General features: G+C 40.9%; 1 protein-coding gene across 14 annotated transcripts in view; it reads left to right on the top strand.

The window, feature by feature from the left end:
* Nucleotides 1-19305, top strand: part of HTR2C (5-hydroxytryptamine receptor 2C) — a 241176-nt gene that overhangs the window by 77110 nt on the left and 144761 nt on the right. Inside the window, exon 2 of one of the 14 annotated variants that reach the window (XM_065077682.1) lies at nt 10598-10749. The exons of the other annotated variants lie outside the window; for them this stretch is intronic. The gene's annotated coding sequence lies outside the window, so the exon portion shown is untranslated. The remainder of the gene's footprint in view (nt 1-10597; nt 10750-19305) is intronic. 14 annotated transcript variants of the gene reach the window in all.

Raw genomic sequence — 19305 nt, 5'->3', positions numbered from 1 at the left:
TTATCATGATGAAAGTTTCTGATAATGGGCTGGTTACTGAATAGTATATAGTAGATAACTCCTGCTTGTGTTTGCCTCATGTTTATGTACCTCATAAGCTACACGCATCAGCCCACCTCTCACAGGCTTTGTGGGCATCCTGTTTTATTTTTTAATATTTCTGGAAGACAGTTTATTTGGAGCTAATCTAGCTATATTGCAAAAGCAAGAAGAGTTTGTGAGAGGATGTTCAGGTCACAAGGGCTGTGGGAATTACCCTCTGTAAGAGGATTGGGGTATATTCCAGTCTTCAACATCTGCATCTTAAGCCATCTTTTCATAATGAGCACTCCCTTATCAAATATCCTCTCTGCATTTGTAGTTTCCATCAACCCTCTATCTGCATGAAGAAAAATGGCAAACTGGAACAGCTCTCAGTCATCGCTTTTTTTGTGCCATGTACCCGGCTTTCTGGCATGCAATTGCCTGGGTATTCGGTTTACAAGCTTTCTAAGTCTTTCCAAGTAGAGCACTTTCTAATTACCTCTTTACAATTAAATTAATGTAGGGGCTTATTATTTTTAATCCAAAGATGTAAACGTTCTTTGACCTTTGCTTTTTTCAACTGGGAGGTGTTTCATTTCACCTCTGTCATTTTGAACTGAGTTTTCTCTAAAAGAAAGGATACTGAAAGGCTTATTCCCTGACAAAGGATTTAGATGAGAAATTATGGACCTGAGTGGCTCTCAAGCTGCATTATTCAGGATTTTCTCCACCTAGATTGTGCTGAACTTCCCAGACTTGATCACCCTTCACCTGCCAGTGCCTGGTGTTTGGTCCTCTGATGTTGATGGGCTTTACAGCTGAATCAGTGAATGAAGTCTTCTAGAGCATCAGTGCTAAACTGCTAGAGGCATACAAATAGCCCCACAAATGTCAATTTATCATCCTGTGAACTACAGAGAGTTTTCAGTGAAGTAAGCTCTTTCTGATGTTTCTTTCTGGTTTAGGTATTTTGATGTTTTGCCTTTTCTTTATCTTGTTTTGGTTTCCCAGTTTCTTCTCAGGAAGTTGTTTGGATCTTTCCTTCCAGTAACACAGTAACACTGTATTTGTGATTTTTGTTTTTCTCTGAGTGACCCTGTCTGGCTTATGCTTGATTTTATGTATTTATTTGATGTCAGAACTGATGCTGACTTTCTTCTCTGTCTTGTTTAGGGAAGATTTCTGTTATCTATCCAATATTGTCAGTGTCTCAGGCATGTGCTGAGGGTACCGGCTCCTTGTTTCATTTGTCTCTCCTGGGAGCTCTTGCTCCGTTCTGGGGTTCAGCCTGGCAGTGGTGATTCTGTTCTGGGGTGCCTGATGGCATAGCTCCAGCTGCTAGTCTGAGTTATTTTGAAATGTTTATTTATATAAAATTAAATTTAGTCTCTAGGTTGCACTCAGGAATTCTCTGTATCTCTAGCTTGTGCTAGCAAGAAAGATGCTTTGCCAGAAAAGCAAAGATTTCACAAGAGGCTGCATTAGAGGACTACATGTTTTTGCTGCTGCACACAGCTGAAGAATTCCAAATTTAGTATTGTCTGCATGTGGTGGAAAATACATGCTCAGGAAAAAAGGCTAAAAAAAGAGAAATGCCATGAGACAACAGAGCTTTCCTTGTTGTGTTTCCACTGTAAAAGTCATGAACCCCAGTGAAGTGCTCATTTTTCCCTGGCTAACACAGTTGCATCTCTACTGTGTATCACACGAAATTTGCTTGTTGCTGTCAAGTCCCAGTCGGTTCTGTCTTGTTTGGGTAGCAGCAGCATTTCACATGTGTGAGGCTGGCGGAGTGGAATGAGCACTGGGGACAGAACCTTCTTAAAAAGTGTCTCACACAGGGAGAACTTGAGAGTTTACCTCTTGCACTAAATAGACCCTAATGAACAGGATTGCAAATTTCTGCCTTTCGGGTGTTCTCTAGGAGCTCTGGTCCCCTTTCCTAAAACTGCATGTGGAGTAGGCATTTGAACTACCAAGCACCATGAGATTTTATAACCTGCTCCCCCTATAAATTACTTGTACCAGGGATTGAGACCTGCTGTCCCATGCCCTGGTTCACAGGCAGCTGCCGGTGCAGGCAACAGCTCAGCTGAAGCAGCTGGGTTTTGCTTTCTGCCTGTGCTTTGGCTGCTGTATTTCTGCCAGTGAGCCCTTTGCAGAGGGAGGACTGTTTAAACCTACGATGGGCTATGCTGGGTGGTTTGTGGGTGTTGCACATGCATGCATGCTTGCTGTTAGGAGTCTTTCATTCTGCATCATTCTAATTGCTTTCTTTTGCTGAAGATTTGTCCTGGATTGGGAGAACTGAGCAGAAGAAGGTGGGTCTGTGTGAGAAGAGTTTGATGTTTGCTTGGTGCTGATTTCTGCCCTGTTGGTGTTGAGAAAATAGCTGTGGAGCAGTGTGGTGGTGTGTTGGAAGGAGGGGATGCATTTCACCTTTACAATAATATACCTTTTTTTGATGTAAGTCAAGCTCTGGAGCAGATATGCGCATTAACTCCCATCGTGGGTGCTGCGGAGCCATGGTCTGTCACTGAGTCCCATGTGCAGTAAAGAAAACCGCTGCAGGTTCAAGTTGCAGCACACGGTGGGCGCGCAGGCAGTGAAGGATGGTGTAGGATCCGCTCAGAGGGATGACACTTACTGTAGCTCTGCCTCCTTGGACCGGAGGCTGGAAGGCTGAAGATTTCATTCAGTGTGAAGAACGGAAAGAAATGAACTGCCTCCGGGCAGCTGCTGAGGCTGTTCTTGTATAATAATTCACATCTTCCTGGGAGGAGTGTCTCTGGGCAATGTTGTCTCCCCTCAAAACACCATCCCATATCTCTGCAGAGGGCAGAGCTCTCAAATTTTTCTTTCTTCTATTCCATTAATTGTTTTCAGATAGTTTCTCCTCATTATTTTCTGTGGTTTTCTTACAGTCCATTTTCTTTCCTCAGTTTTCCTCTTTCTCCATAATTCCCTTCTCATTCTATAGGATTATACTTTGCACGAGACTTTCATAGTAAAACTACCTGGTATTTTTGTTTTGAGTTTTTTCCTGTCAGACAATTACAAAAGCTGTAGGGCTTTTTAATTACTCTGACACGGAGAAACAGAGTTTCTTTTTGTATTTTTATCATACTTCCTTGAATACCTTTAAAATATTGGTGATATTGTAACTTTTACTGGGGCCTCTTTTGCATTATACTGATAACCTGGATTTGAAGTTAGATAGGTGTATTCTAAAGGCTGTGCACAATTTAATTCACTGCTGTTGATGGGCATTCAGTACTAATAAAAACAGTGACACTAAGAGTTACATGTTGAAAAAGGATGTAGCACAAATAATTTAAATATTTTTCTCATGTTTGAGTATATTTGTAGTGTCTGATTGAGCTGGTTAGCAAAATAAAGACAGATGGCAATGAATTCATTCCAACACGTTTTCATTATGGTACAGCTACTCTGACTTCTCACAGCATTTGTGCAGTTGGTTTTCTTGCTTAAACTTCCCCTGATGCTGCTGTCCACACCTTGTTCAGGGAATTCAGAGGTAGTGTGCTTATAATATGTGTGGATAATTGTTTTTTATCTGCAAAATGAAAAAAACTGGAAGGAGGAGTTGCCTATGATTAACCTGTGTGCTCAGTGCTGTGTCGATTAAGAATTTAACTCCTTCTTAAAAGTCCATACCAAAAGTTATCAGGATTAGGACAGAGTTTATCATAGTTCAATTGTAGTCAGGTGCCCTTCAAAGTTCGAAGATAATGTGGTGATTCACAGTGCTGTCTTTGTTAGGAAGGGCAAGAACATTGCTATTAATAGAAGCAATGAGCAGCAAGACCAGGCACCTGCCCTGGTCAGCTCGTGCATCCCCCAGCAGCTCATGTGTTTGTCTGGATGCTGCCAGGGTGAATCAGCCATCATTTCTGTGTGCTTGAATAGTCAGCAAATATGTCTTGATGAAAAATTTTAGCAGTTTGTTGGTCACCTCAGAAAATGAAAATAGGAGGAGAGGGAATGCCTTGCAAGGGCTGTAACCACTTGCAATTGTGGCTCTGTTCAATAACTCAAGTGTTCTTTGAAGCTCCTGCCCTAAATAAACATGATCTTTAGTATTTTATTTTAATGCAATAATTGCTATTTAATAAGCCCATCTATTACTTTAAATGAATACTTGACATTCCAAGAATCACACTAACCAATCAGCTTCTTGTCTTATTCCTTTGCCATATTTCAAAGGTGCCCATTATCTCTGTACTTTCCATATGGAGAAGATACTAAAATCCATGTATATGGCTGGAAATGTGGTATTCAATGTCTGTGTGAAAAGTCTGCAGAAAACACAATAACAAGGTAGTATTCACTATGGTATAAATTGTTATTTTCTGAGACGTCTGTGCAGAAATTGCATAACTGCTCAATTTGTTCAGTTCTTCTGTGTAAAGTACTGTTGCTGTTGTTTTTGTAGATCTCAAGCAACATATGCATTAAATATAGTAGACTAAACTTGTTTTTTCTTGCTGTTGAACATCCTAACAGTGACTGTATTGTGAGTATGCTCTAATGTTATTCCTCCCAGGCCACCTTTTTTTCTGTCCCTAGGGCCCACGATGGGTGCATGCATGGACAGAGTGAGGAGGGGACGGGTCTGGCTTAGGACTCCTCTGCTTCTCATCGTCTTCTGCCTACTGTGCCCTGGAGGGTGCTGTGCTGTCTGCTGCCAAGACAAACTGCCAGCCCCTGGGAGAGAAGGACATCCAGAGGGTGTAAGCTGCAGGAGAACTGTCTTACTAGGGCTCCTGAAGATCAGGGATAGTGCCCTGTGCCCATCATGAAGTGTTGGAGTGGGCAGTGTTAAAGTAGAAGGACATTAGTCTCCCTGTGGGAGCACTATCTGCCTGCACTAATCGCCTCCTGCAGCTCAGCGTGACTATAATCCTGGCAGTGATAGTCGGTTTTGCCGCTATCCTGTTAGTGCCTGTACCACCCCTGGCAGGGCTCTGGGTGCTGCCTGGGATTTCCGCAGCTGTTTCCCTGTAACCAGGTCTGGGCTGGCTTTTACACCTCCCACAGTCACAGTCTGTCCCCAAGCTGAAGTAGTGCTTAGACTACTCTTAAACGAAGGTGGCTGTGGGATTATGGTCAGAAAGCTCCAACTGAGGTGGCTGCAAAAACATGGTGCTTTCCTCAGTGATAAAGCACTGATTATTAATCTTGACCATCTTGGCTTTCAGCAGGATTAATTAACTCACAATGGTGTCAGGTTAAAATAACTGTATAGTAGCGTGCTGCATGCAGTGTGCTTGTAAATGTACAGTAAGATAGTGTAGACATCGCGCCCCAGTGCCCAGAATGTTGCATGGCTACATCTGAGCAGCAGCATCAGCCAGGGCAGGAGTCCTGGACAGAGCCTCTCTCCCTAGCTCAGGCCAACGCTTTTTATCCTCCTGCACACTCTATTCCTATGGTTTCTCACTCTGCACCTGTCCTGGTTTCAGCTGGGACAGAGTTAATTCTCTTCTTAGTAGCTGGTAACTCTCAGTGTCATTGTTGCTATGCCTGCACATATGTACATTTTTTTCCTATTTAATGTAGTTTCTTTTTGTAGAAGACTGATATTGTCATGAGAATTTGGCATTCAGGATACTAAAATTTTCTGACTCTGAACTAACACCATGTCCATGAATGGAAATATATTCTCCCTAGACATAATAGACCAAACAAAAAGTGTGAGTAGTGAGGTTAAATACTGTGTTCTAGAAATGTAGCCATGTTCTGTGCTGGAGGTGGTGAGAAGACCAGAAGTACTTTGAAAGAAGGAAAGTGAGGTAGAAATTTGAAAGAGGAGAAAAGAAAGCAAGGCCTTGTGCATATGCATCATTCAGTGGTAGGAGGGAATGTATTGACGTCTGTAGACAAAAGATGCAAGCTAGGATTACGAAGAGCCAAGGGGAGAAGCATGCTTAGGCTCCAGGAAGTATTTTGGGAGAGAGGAACAAAGTAATAGCAGTTCAGGGTGAGGCTAGCCCTTGCAGCGTCCATGTCCATGTGGCTTTCCCCAGTGATGGGGTAGGGAAAGTCCCTTGAGACCTCCTTGGGGATGGGGACTGCCAGAAGCATCAGCCCACTTCTGTCTCCTTCTGCTAATGTGGACATCAACCTGGCTGCTGGTGCCCCAAACGGAGCATCTGGGGAGGCCAGGAGGTAGAAGCCACAAATGAACCCAGGAATCTAGGGGAATGTCAGCCCTTGGAGAGGTAGTGATTTTGTCATCTCTAAATGTGTTTCTAGAGGGAAAACCTGTGTTTGTGGGAATACGAGAGTCTCCTGTGGGGCTGGTTTGTTGGCTGTGTATGCAGTCTGTCCTGAGGGAGTTTGTTCAGCTGTGTGCTCAGAGCAGCTCCTGCCCAGTTCTTTCACGTGTTTTGGGTTAATTAGCTCTTGTCACAGCCTGACTTACTTATAGGAAAAAAAAATGTGCTGCTGGGTCCTAGCACAGACAGCACTAGAGAACATTTTCACAGGATAGAGATAGGAGTATGTCTATGGCAAATAAGGATCTACATTAGATTTGTTCATGTCTGGATCTGCGTTAGACTTGTTCATGTCTTGAACAGAACACCAGAGTAACATTTCACCGTGTGAAGTAAACCAAACCACTGTGCTCAGTGCAATAATACAAACCAGAGAGATTAAGCAGCTCTCATTTCACTCTGTCACTGTGATGCTGCTGTTATTTGACAGTTAACCCACTAAAGCTTCCGTAGAGCTGCCAAAATGTGCCATGCTCACACTTCTCTTACTGCAGGCATTTCTGATTCCTGTGTCTCTTTGCTAATTGTAATTTTTTAAATGGTGTGGAGACTCCCAAGATGCTTAGTCACGACCTCTGAAATGTCTTTACTAATTTATCTTCTTTCCATCACAGATCATGGAAAGACCTGTCTGTATTTTCTTTTAACTCACTTGTTTGTAAGTGCACAGATCACGATATTTCTAGCTTCTGCTGAACATTCTCTGCTTGTAGGGCATCTTAGTGTTAATGTCAAGTGCTGCGCTGGTATTACCCTGGTTTGTGTGGCTCTGTTGTAATATTGTGAGTTAGTCCAGGAAAGGTTCTTACTGGTTCATCCAGCAAGAAACCGGTGGCAGACGCAACTTGTCCAAATCCAGTGAAGTTTGGTGGCAGGCCGGTCCTGCTTGCATGAGCTTCCTGGAGCTTGTCTTGGCAGGTCTCTGCTCCAGCATGGATTGCTGCGGAGTTAGTCTGGCTTTGTAATGAGTTCTCACCCACAGACAGATAATATCTTCTTATCCATGCTCATGTGTTCTGGGTATCAATTATGTAAAAAATCTTAGCCATGCTGCATGGTTTCTCTCACAAAGGTTACATGGTTTAGGTAGGCAGGCTGTGTTTGAGTGTTTTCTTGGAATGTGTGAAAGACTTCAGAGAAGTATGACCTTGCTGTGTGGCAAGATTTCTCGGTGAAATTAATTTCACATTAAATAGCAAAGACAGACAAGTAGTTTGTCTGAGGGACAAATCTGTGATTCAGGTGAAATTTGGCACTTCATTTAATCATCTCATGCCTGAGGGTGAGCTTATGCTCTTCCCTTGGAGCCATGATTTACTTATTTTTTTGGCCTCTTCTTTCACCTGCTCACCAAAGGTTCCTGGTGCTTGCTGCTGGGCGCTGATGGGTGCATACAGAGTTGTCACCTCATCCTTGGGTGCCTGTGACCTTTGAGGGTGATAAGAACTAAAGTCAAAATTTTTGCCTGAGAAGGTTTGCTTTTGACTTCATTTCTTCCTCCCCCAATCTGTCTATTTTTAACTGTTTGAGGGTGTGGGCTAGGGCAGGAGGGGAACTGGATGTCTGATTAGATGTGTGATTTCAAAATATTATATATTATAAATGTAAAGGGTGGAGGACAAACAGTGTATCCTACTGAGCTGTTTGTATAGGAGAGAGCCTGCAGAGATGTGTGATAGAGAGCCTGCATCTTCCATCTCTTTTGGAGAGAGGAAACCTTCTTGGTATCTCGAGGAAGTCAATTATTGGGACTGATTGAAGCTGTAGAAAATTTGCCATCTCAGGGATGCTTTCAATGAAATTTCACATTTTAATAGCTAGTTGTTTCTGAGAACTCTTCTTCTTCATATTAATACAATTCTGAACTGGAACAGACAAAAGAGTGTTTTTGTGGAAATGCCTACAAAAATATTGCTCTGTGTCTCGACCAGATCTATGTAACAGTTGCTAGGAGCCAAAAATGAGTGTGACACTTCAGAATCTGACTTGATGTGTGGGAACTAATTTTTATTTAGAAAAAAATAAGATCACATGGATGCATAGATATTTTGTTTGCTTTTTTTTTCCACAGTTTTCCTTGCCAACTTGGGCTGGAATTAGAACAGTGTAAGTCACTAAATTGCTACAAGAAACTCTGTTTTTTGATAGCTCTGACTTAGCAACCTAGAATTAAAGTTCATGTGTGTCAGATGGCTTCTAAATTACTGAGGATACATCTATTTTTTTTTTTCCTTCAGCAAAATGGGACTTTTAATTTTCAGGGCAGCCTGCTGCCCTCACTTGTGTCTGTGTTAACTTTTTTGGCTGATGCTTGCCTGGGATAACAGACCTCTAACTGAGCTCACTTTCCATGGGAAGGTAACCAGTCATCACACACTCCGCCCAAAAGTGTGTTCATCAACTGCTTTGATTTCTGAGACTGATATTATAGAATGAACAAACTGTTTATTCCTTGTCATGAGGTGTGGTATTAAACACTCACTCTTTCCTTATGCATGTCAGAATGTGTCATTTTTTATTATGAATGATTTAATTACCCATGGTAATTGGTTTTTCTGAGTTGTAAGAGGCATCATTATGTTTCAAATTCTTTTGGCGAAGAGGTGTTGCTTGCTTGGAAAATCATAGTCTTTATGGGGATTTGTAATGAGAGTCAGTGTGTGGGGTGGTCCTGATTTCTCTTTGATTTATTGTGTTTTTCCTTCCTGCTGTAATGTTCTGTGTCTTCATATGGAGCGACAACTGTCCTGTGCAACTGTGTTTGGGGGAGCTCCAGAACCTACGCCACTGAAAAGCTATTTTGCAAGCTAGAGATCACTAGAAACAGAAATTGCTTCCTTCTGATATATACACAGGGTTGAGCGATTACATTTTACTTTTGTTAACCAAAGACAGAAATTTGATTTTCAAAGTTTTGAGAGGGACGTAGTGAACCCTTGTGCACAAGTGTTTGGATACTTACAAGATGATAAGCCTAGCTAGGGCACTACTGGTTAATTAATAAAATGATTCAGCACTGCTTTAGCCTTTGGTTTCCTGAGGCTTTTTTGTGTATAAGAGCTGACTAGATTGTGTTTTGCCCAAGCGGGATGTGGAAAACCTTATGCTTTCATGTGTTTTATTTTACTGTATCACTGAGCCCACTGAGGACAAGAGGAAGTGCCCAAAATAAGGTTACAGGAATGACCTGTATGTGTAGTAAAAGCTTTTTAATTCTTTGATCCCACAAGTGTTTGGTTTTTGTCATGTTGGATGATCTAACGGTGTCTCCTGGTATGATGCCTCAACAGAAGAAAATAACTTGCTTCTGTGTATTTCAGACATGCTCAAATATTGTGGGTTTGGATTGAAGTCCTTTATAAAGCTTTCAGTTCCACAGGGACTGACACTGGTGAGAACTGTATAAGCTCACAGCTTTTGTAATTCTAATCCTGTTAGTTAAAAGGTGGCATGCTGATAGTTTCATTTCACAGTTGAATTTTTTTAATTATCTCTGAAGATGGATTTTAGCTTCTCAATTTTGACCATCAGGTAGCATAACCTACAACACAGTACACAGAAAGAAACTTCAAATTGAAAGTGCTTCAGGTTGTCTTTTAGCTCTAAAGCTATATTTATCTGCACAAGAAAGTTTTAACTTTGACCTAAGGGAAAGAAAACAAATCAATAAATCCAGAGAGGGTTTGCAATGTAGCACTGATATAAAATATGATTTATTAAGTCTGTAATAACAAAAATCTGTTTAGATTCTTCTGCCTCTGGGGGAATGTAGCAGCTGAATGGTAAACTCAACTTGGTTAAAATATTTGGGTTTTTTTGCTCCACCATAGGTAAAGGGTGATATTGAAATTTATATTGATATTGAATTGAAATACCCAAGTGGTAACTTTAATGCATGTTTTTATATCCATACACCTATGAATGTGTATGGATATATATTTAAATATGTGAGAAATATTTTAGTGCCCATGTGTAAGTATGTCTATATATATATGGAAGTACGTATCTAGTGTTTCCTTTATATGTATTGCTGGACAATTCCACAGGGAAGATCCATCTCCTGAAAATTCAGGACTCCACTCACTTCACCTGAGGTAGCCTTGCCTTCAGCCAGACCCTTCCCTTTGCAGCTCTTAGCAGTCACTAGAAGACTTTCAATTTGCCTAATTACTTTTGAACTCTAAGAACCAGGTCATCTTGCAACAGTGGGACTTCTCTTATTTGTGTTTTCCTTAAACAGAGAGAAATTTATGTTTCTTTCCCCTTACCAGAGTCCTGTCCTGCCTCCTTGGCCAGGTTGGCTTTTCTGGAAAAATTCTTACTTGATCCTGAAATGACAATCCTGGAGAGCCTCACAACATGAGATCCTTCCAATGGGTTGACCATTAGCAACTGGATGGGGAGAGTCACCTGGTTGTAAAAGGTACCAGTAAGAAGCCATTAAACCTCCTTGTGAAAACTTAATTTGAGAAAAAAGCAACCTTCACATAGAAACCTGTGTTAAAAAGGCAGATAAAAGGAAGAGCGACTTTTCTGTCTTTCTGAAGGTCTGAGTATGTCTGAAAGAGAAATAAGGAGCAGATAAGCTGATAAACTGGGAAACACCAGAAAAACTCCAGGCAAGGGCTCTCTTTTATTTTCATTTTAGTTCTTGAATGACTGTCTTGTCTAGCACTATGAAATATAATGAATATGAGAAAACTGAAAAGCTAAATGACATAGAAGAAAGTTTTAAGATGTCACTGACTGTTGGTCTGTAGGGAACAAGGCAAGAGCTGATCAGTGGGGCACTATTACAGAACCCTGTCCCAGAGTCTGGAAAGTGGCATGCAAAGAGACTTTTCAGCAAAATGTAACTAAATGCTTCACATCATTGAGAATTACTTGTTTCTAGGCTTGATAGATATGTTCTGGCTGGGAATGGTCTCCAGGCATCTTATCAGAGTACTTTGAACTAGGTTTTCAAATGGTTCAGTAAACGTTATGCCTGTGTCATACATTAATTTAGAAGACCACAGGCTTTGAGAGTGTGCCATGTGTTCTGTTTGGTGCTTGTGTATTCTACACAATGTTTAGGCATTGAGAGATTGTAAGAAGCTTCAGGCAAACGTCTTCCGTATGCCCTGCTGGCTGACCCTAAAATGCAGAATTCCCAGTCATACGGCTTTTACATACAGTTTGTCTGGTTTTGAATCACAGGACAGAAACCCTCGCAGCTTTCTATACTTCTTCCATGAATTTACCAGCACTGCGCAGGTACTTGATTTTTAAGCAACAAAGGCTCTGAATGGGTGTTCCTGTGCAGCTTTACCCCTCACTCTCTGTACTTCACTGATTTTCAGAAAGGGTACATTTATTTAAAGCTCCAACCAAGACATCCAAATTCTTAGCTAAAACTGAGTGAGGAAACAGTGTCATGGTTTTTTTTACTTCAGGATGTCAGGAAGGCAGTCTTATTCTAGATGCTGAAAAAATATTGCATTTGAGTGAGACAAAGGGAAAGGGGAAAGCAATTTATTGCACTTAAAAGCTTTCAAGCTTACTAGGTAGGACAAAACATCAGGCTACTGCGTATATGGATAGAGATTCTCTTTTTCCTCTTAAAAAACTTCAAGAGCTTCAGGTATACTCATTACAAAGGGGAGCAGAGAAACTAATCAAGGCACTGTGTCCCCTTACCCTGCTCTTTGCAAGGCTCTGAAGGATTGCTGGGAGGAACTGTTGCCAAGTAGCTGTATCTGGTCGATAAAGTGGCTGATCTCTGCAGCCATGAGATCTGCAATCTGTCAGACCCAAGACATTTATCTGTTTGACAATTTTTTTTTTTTATTTATTTTTTTTTTTTTATGCTTCTAACAACATAGGAATTGCAGCGACTGCTTCATGTTAGAACTAAGAACATCTGTTAAATAATTTCTGAGGTGCCTGGTAAATATAAACTGGGTTTATTTTACCTCGCTGGGTGGTTGATCCTCAGAGCCCCCCTACGGGCTCACCCTGAGGACTGAGTAGGATAAAAGACGCATACAAAGAGCTGTACAAGGAGGTGGTACATGTCATTCCAGAAAAGCTGGATCAGGTGCCATCTCTGGAAATGGCTGGCACCTGTGGTTTGTTGCAGAAGCATCTAATCCTGGATTTTATGAAATTTTTGAAGACAGAGATCAAATGGTTTAGGCTGAACGTGTGCATAACAGAAGATTTTTGAACACACAGTGGGAGCAAGACTGTATTTCCAAACTGTTGTTGGGGATTTTTTTTTATGTTGTTTTTGCCAAATTCTGGGCCACTGCTGAGTTTTAGGAATATCTTCAAAGAACAGCAGTGCAACTTCACAGAGATAAATGTTACTTTTAGACTTCTTTGGGAAAAAAAAAAAAAAAAAAAAACCAACCCAAAACAGAATAAAAAGTTCTGTGGTGAAATAACAAGTTGCTCTCTTCACTATTCTCCTGTCTGCTCTTTGTCATATATCCTCTGTTTTTCTGCTCTTAATATCCCACTTATGCAGCATGCTGCAGGTCTAGTACCCGAGCAGCAAATGAACTAGGTAGGCAGAAGCTTGATTCTTCTGGATAGTTATCACCTTACACCCTACTGGGACTTGACAGCTTTGAGACTCCAAACTCTTGAAAATCATGACAGTTACACTTTATTATCTGTTTTTACTGAAATGCTGTTTTGCTTCTGTAACTTATTGTCAGTGTCGTGCACGCTTAGGCCATGGGGCTGCAAACTGTGTCTTCTCTATTTTACATACTGCCAAGCTTGGGAAAATTAGTCAGTAAATAACATTTTCTTCTATTAGCTAAATGAGCTTTTGAGGAATTGTGGTTTTACTGAGATTGGTGGGAAAATAGTAAGTTGCATAAATAATACTGAGGAAACGGTAATGATTTTAAGATGGCCAGTAATAAGGAGAAGGATAATAAATATCAGCACTATGTAGTGGCTATCACTTGCAGTTATCTGAGTACAAGAATAATTTAATAGAACTGAAATCCAAAATAATCTGTGGAAAATATGGGGATGTCTGACTTTTTGGTGATTATCCTTGTAAATAGTGAAAGGTGAACCGTGTACTCTGCTGTTCTTGATACATGTTCTGATGATAGAAGTGGTTAGCTATTGCCTTGCTGTGTTTTCCAAATGGTGTGGGTTGTCACCAGTACTGTTGTGGGTTCTTTTGGTCTCTTCTCCATTTTTGAAGAGAGAACATAAAATTCTTTCACATTCAGTTTTCATGAATCTAGTGGTTTCTGGGATAGTTCAGGGGATATGAAGTTTCAGCATAGCAACATCTTGATGCAGATTCATAATCAGCAATCTGACCAAGTGAACAATGAACATTTTGTAAGTATTTTCAAGCCACTGTGAATTACCCTATTTTAAGATTTTATGCGTATTTGTTCCTGCCTGGGTTTATCACTTAGAATAATTTATTGCCTTGTCATTCTAATCTTCAGAAAGATCTGTTCTCTTCTGCAATTTATCTTGGAAGGTTTTTTGGCTTTGGTTTTAATTTATATAGTGTTTGTAATTGCACAATATTTTGCATCTTGGAGTACTTCAAGTTATCTTTGAAAACACACAGTTTCCCCAGCTTCTGGGGTGTCATTTCAAAATGCACAGCAGGTACTAATGACTGCATATTGAACACTCTCATGCACTGTATGCTTCCCACTGCAGTAAGTCATAACTGGTTAAATGGCAAGCCCTGGAGAATTTCTCAACTATTTCTAAGAAGCTCTAAACATCAGTAATATGTACAGAATTAATGACTTATTTCTGCTCCTACATATTTAAGAAACTACTCTGTTGTGACTTACAGGACTTTGCTCTGATAACTAGAATAGAAATGTATTCAATACAGAGTTATTTTTTTCATTCCTGAGTTTACATTTTCATAAGTTCCATGTTTCTGTTATTCTTCTTCTGGATCAGGGCAATTAAACGCAAAATCATATGTCTGAATTCCCTGGGAGGATGTCTGAACATCTGCTAGGGAGTCTGTGAGCATCACTGTGGCTAACACCAGCTATGGTCTCCTCTGGCTTCAGTACTCATGAAATGTTTCAGCACTCTCAGTGTCGTGAAAAAGAGAATCTCTTGTTCACTCATAGGATGATTTGAAGAGAGTTCAAGTAACTCACCATATTTTTTTTTTTTTTTTTCTGATGCTGATATGGCCCTTGATGATCTAAAAGAGTGAACAAAGTGCTGTATCAAAAGTGGCAGATTACAGTAAATTAGATGCCTCTCTAAATGCCAAGGAAAAAATTCAAAGGTATCTAGAGAAATTCCAAATGCAGCGAAAAAACTACTTCGAGATTCATTCTGTGAAAGGACAAGCAAATGAATTTAGGGCTTGTAATCAAAGATAAATAAATCAAGACTGAGAGGGGGAAGGCCAGTAAAGCTCTGGGAGATGTATGAGTGATAAAGGACTAACAAAAAGGCATGACTGTGCGACATGATGTGGCAGCAGAAACGACAACTATAATAAAGTGTCAGTGCTGAGCCTTGGAAGAAAGGAGCAGCAAGCCGCTGCTGTTGTGATGGCTCTGGGACAGAGGCATTTCTGGGGGCGGCAGGTGTGGGTGTGTGAGCAGACAACGGCAGAGCCAAGGGAAGTGCTGTAAACAGGGAGGAAGTATCACGGTAGAGGAGGCAAAAACTCTACGGTGAAAAATCCAAGAAAAACAAAGTTACTGACCACAAGGCAATGTTAACTTTTGGAAATCCCTTCAGAAGGTGTGAGGGCAGGACTTCCACTATCTGCCTCAACTCTCGTCTCTGCTGCACATTACGATTCTCCATTTGCATTGTAATTTGGGAGGGATATTGACTGGATGCCCTCATGGTTCTTTTCAGTCCCAGTAAGTAGATCACATGAAAGTCAAGGAAGGAATAAGTGTGAGGACTGTGGCAATGTGATATAACTTGCTGTTACCATAGATACTTATGACTGTATGTAAGTATTAAACTGTTATGGCTTAGCTCTGTGTGAAAAGCTACAGTGGCTTGATTTTTCCTTCATGCAAACAGCTTGGAATATTTGGACATTATTACAATAATTTGTTATCCATATCACTTGCCACTACAACCAGGTCATGAAATTAAGGATTGTAATTGGAAGCAAAACCCCAGAAGAGACAGAGGGCATTCGTGTACTAAAACTAAAAATCAGATTTGCCATACACATGCAAGCAAAAAATTGCTAAGGTAGGCAGGCCTGCATTTCTGAAACTACCCATATTTTACTTCCTTATGACAGACAAGTCCCTCATTTCTCTGAGCCCTCATTATCTTGTTGATGTGGACCTTTTTTTTTTCTAAATTGCTTTGTAATTAGCTAATGAAGGATAGCAGACAAGAGATAATGATCTCTGTCAGGAAATGTGTGGTTTAGCCTTCAGTAGGTGGGAGGTGTGAAGGTAAGGTTTACAGCAGTGCTATGAATATGTTCAGGATATGTGTAGCCTGATCTTTTATTACAGGAACTGGTAGAATAAGAATTGTTTTGATTGCAGTCAGTGTTACGGTAGTTACAGAGACATTGCTGCAAGGTTAAGAAAGGGAAACTAAAATTAAGGTTTACTGTGGTGGATAGAAGGCAGGGGAAGAGGTGGGAGGCAGGAACAGGTAAAATAAACACCACTTCTTTTTGATGTAAAAGAGAAGCACATTAGCCCAGAATGGTGGACCTGAGGGCTCATCATTACAGCCTAGGAAAAACAAAACCAAAACCCAAACAAATAATAATAATAATAATAAAAGAACACAACAAAAAAAGTTGTAGGAATTTAAGAGAGGATATAGCTTTCTACAGTTATGAATTTGATTTCTGATAGAGCAGGAAAACACATCTCACCTTTCATACATGATCAATTTCCATCATATGCTGTATTTTTTGCCCCAGCTACAGTTTTTGCAAGATTTTTCTAACTGTGATGGCTGGATGTTTTCTCCTGGTTTTATTGATTCCTAGTAGACACTCTGGCTGCTCTTTGCCCTCTGTAAGATTACTGAAACTGCAGTAAAAGAGAGGAAAACTGATTCTCCCTTGGCTGTGGTGGTGGGTCCTGCCCTGGGTCCCCAAGGACTCTTGTCTTGCAGTGTGACTATATCTGTCCCTTTCTTTCAAGGACACACATTTTTCACAACCTGAGGAAAAAAAGTACTTGTAGAAAACAAAACAGAGTTGTGAACAGTGTTGGATGGTCCTATGGCAGCATGCTGCCCATAAGCCAGCAAGGGCAACAATTCTCTACTTGTAATTTCTAGTATTTGTAGTTTGTGGGTCTCTTATATCTGAACAATTTAGTGCCAAGCACACTGTTGTGAACATTCATGAAAACACCTAATTTACTGCTACATCCAAAATGTGTATGTCAGTTAAGAAATAATAGTAAAAAAATCAACCAAACCTTCCATATGGAAATGTTATTCCTCTCTTTACATAAAAACCAATGGGTTCAAAAGTGCTTGCCTCTAGGATAGAGAAGCTGCCAATCTTCAGGACAGGAAAATTACTTTTTGTTATTGGTTAGTCTTGTATGTTGAGCTCTGTGAATTTATTATTTTGGTAGGTAGCACTGAGCTTGCTTTATATTTTAATAACATAAGCTATGATTTTTACTGTTTGGAAATCAGACACTTCAGAATTGTCTTCAAGGCTATGTAAGTTTTTTTTTTTTTTTTCTTTTAGTAATCTAAATTATTAATTTAACAGTTGTGGTTTGTGTCTGGAGTTCCAACCCTTTTGGGAAGGGAATAGGTGTCGTACTTGGCTGCAGATGGTTCAGTTTGCTATGTAACAGTGAGTATTTCTGATACTGTCTGTAAAATGTTTCGGGATGAGATGGCATAGTGTTGCCTTTCTTCTTACTGACTAACTTCAGAGGGAGAGATGAATGTTGCGAAAACAGGCCCTACGATTGCAGGTGCGTTTTAACCCCTTGCAAACTTTGATGCTGTGGGAATACTGTGTGAGCAGCAGCAACGTGCTGGACAGAAGGTCACTGCAAAGACGGGGTGTATTCAGTTCTGTCAGAAGAAAGTTTTGTCCAGATATTAACTTGGATTGTTCCAAACATTATATTAGCATGGACTGCAAGAGAGATCACTGGTGATATCCTGGCAAAACCTAAACTGATTTCAGAGACCACGGCTTTGATAGGCTTGTGTATGCCACCTGCATGTAGAGCTGCTTCAGGCTGGGGACAGGCAGATTTCAGCAGCAAAAAGAGCCTGTGAACCTCTCTGCAGCCTGTGACAGAAATCCTACCAAAACTTGAACTGAACGTTGTGTTACCGAGGCAGTGGAAAGAATTTGCCTTACCCCAGACAGCTCGAGGACTGTCTCAGGATGTGGCTTTCCCCTGTACAATCTTTGAAACCTTGTAGAGGTGATGGAGTAACTGGATTCAGCAATGTTCCCCTTATTGCTGATGGGCTCAGTATTTGTCAACTGGGGCTGATACCAAAGGGGATGTGGTCCAGTGTTTGAGCTTTTGCCTTGCCTGTGGGTTGTGCTGGGGAGAGCTGGACCTGAATCACAGGATCAGGCCTCTCTGATGGGTGATGTTTCTGAGATAAGGGACAAAGGGTACAATTTTCCACAATGGAGTTTGGTGGTACCATGCTGAGCACAGATTGCATGTGTCATGGGAGGGATCTGTAGATGCAAGCCTTGGGGGGGATGGTGACATAATGGCCTCCTGGGCCAGAGGAGCTTCAGGGTTAGTGTGGAAATGTCTACAGCACCTGCCTGCAGTTGACCCAGGCCAAAGTGCTGCCAGGTGCTGCCTCCAGGGCAGGAGTCTTTGGCTCCTCCATGAAGGGAACCTGGCTGCCCATGTTGAATAGTCAGGTCACCAAAATGAGACAAGTAGCAAATCAAGTTGGCATCGCAGACAAACAGTACAAAAATCTTTATAGAAACTTCTGAAGTGATGCAAATGTGAAAGAGAGCTAGGGCTTCATTGAGGTGTTTTGTACAAAAGTCAATCTTTTAAATAAAATGGAGGGGAATCATCCAGCTCTCCTGGGACTATGAATAAGAATTTACTTAGAGATGGGGGCATGAAACCTTGAATCCGAATGTTATCCCACTTAAAAGACCAAATGAATAAAAGAACGAATGTGTGTGGAAGGAATGTAAGCAAATTAGGCTGAGATTTAGTCACCCAGTGTCGCACATGTTCAGGGACTGTCTCATAATGTTCCTGTTACTTCTCTTGCTGCTGCTGGGGCAGCCTGAAGCCTCTGATTTTACTGGAGCAGGTTGGGCAAGGGGGAAAGTGTCAGATTTGATCACTGAAAACCATTTAAAAAATCTGAAGCTGCCCATTTCTGTATTGCTTGTAATCATGGTAGTTTGTGTTCTTATTTGAGTATGCTTTTGAGGAAAGCTAGCTCTTTCCTTTTCAGAGCCATAGTGACCAGTCACTGCTATGGGTTTTCCAACTCTGCTGTAATCTCTGTCTTGGTCCAGAAGATGGACTTAAGCTTGCACTGGAAATGACCTTTCTGTCAATCAGATCATTGGGCGGTACCTCTGATAATACATCTCTTTGCTCTCTTTAGGTCATTGCTTTTTATTTCTTTTGTGTCCTTGGAGACTACTGCTGATAAGTGGTAACTATGTATTATCAATCTCTCTTTCAAGGTATATACTTTGAAAACCCTGTTGTAATTTTAGTCAGTATGGACCAAAACCTTCTTCTTCCAAGCCGTTAAGGAGATAATCTTCTCTCCTGCATTTTAAGATATTGGGAAGATTTTTTTTTCCACCTACCATTTATATTTGTTTATCCAATAGTATTTACTTGATAACAGCACCATAGCTGTGGGACTGCTTTTCTTTGTTAGACAGATGCAGGCCCAGCATAAAGCTCCAGGCAAATTCAACATCTGGCATTTGCTGTTGTAGGCACAGAAAAGCCTCTTTGTAAATGCCAGACCGAGTGCACAA

Source organism: Columba livia, chromosome 12 (assembly GCF_036013475.1).
Source record: "Columba livia isolate bColLiv1 breed racing homer chromosome 12, bColLiv1.pat.W.v2, whole genome shotgun sequence".
Taxonomy (NCBI): Eukaryota; Metazoa; Chordata; class Aves; order Columbiformes; family Columbidae; genus Columba; species Columba livia.
This window is presented reverse-complemented; position numbering and strand designations above follow the sequence as displayed.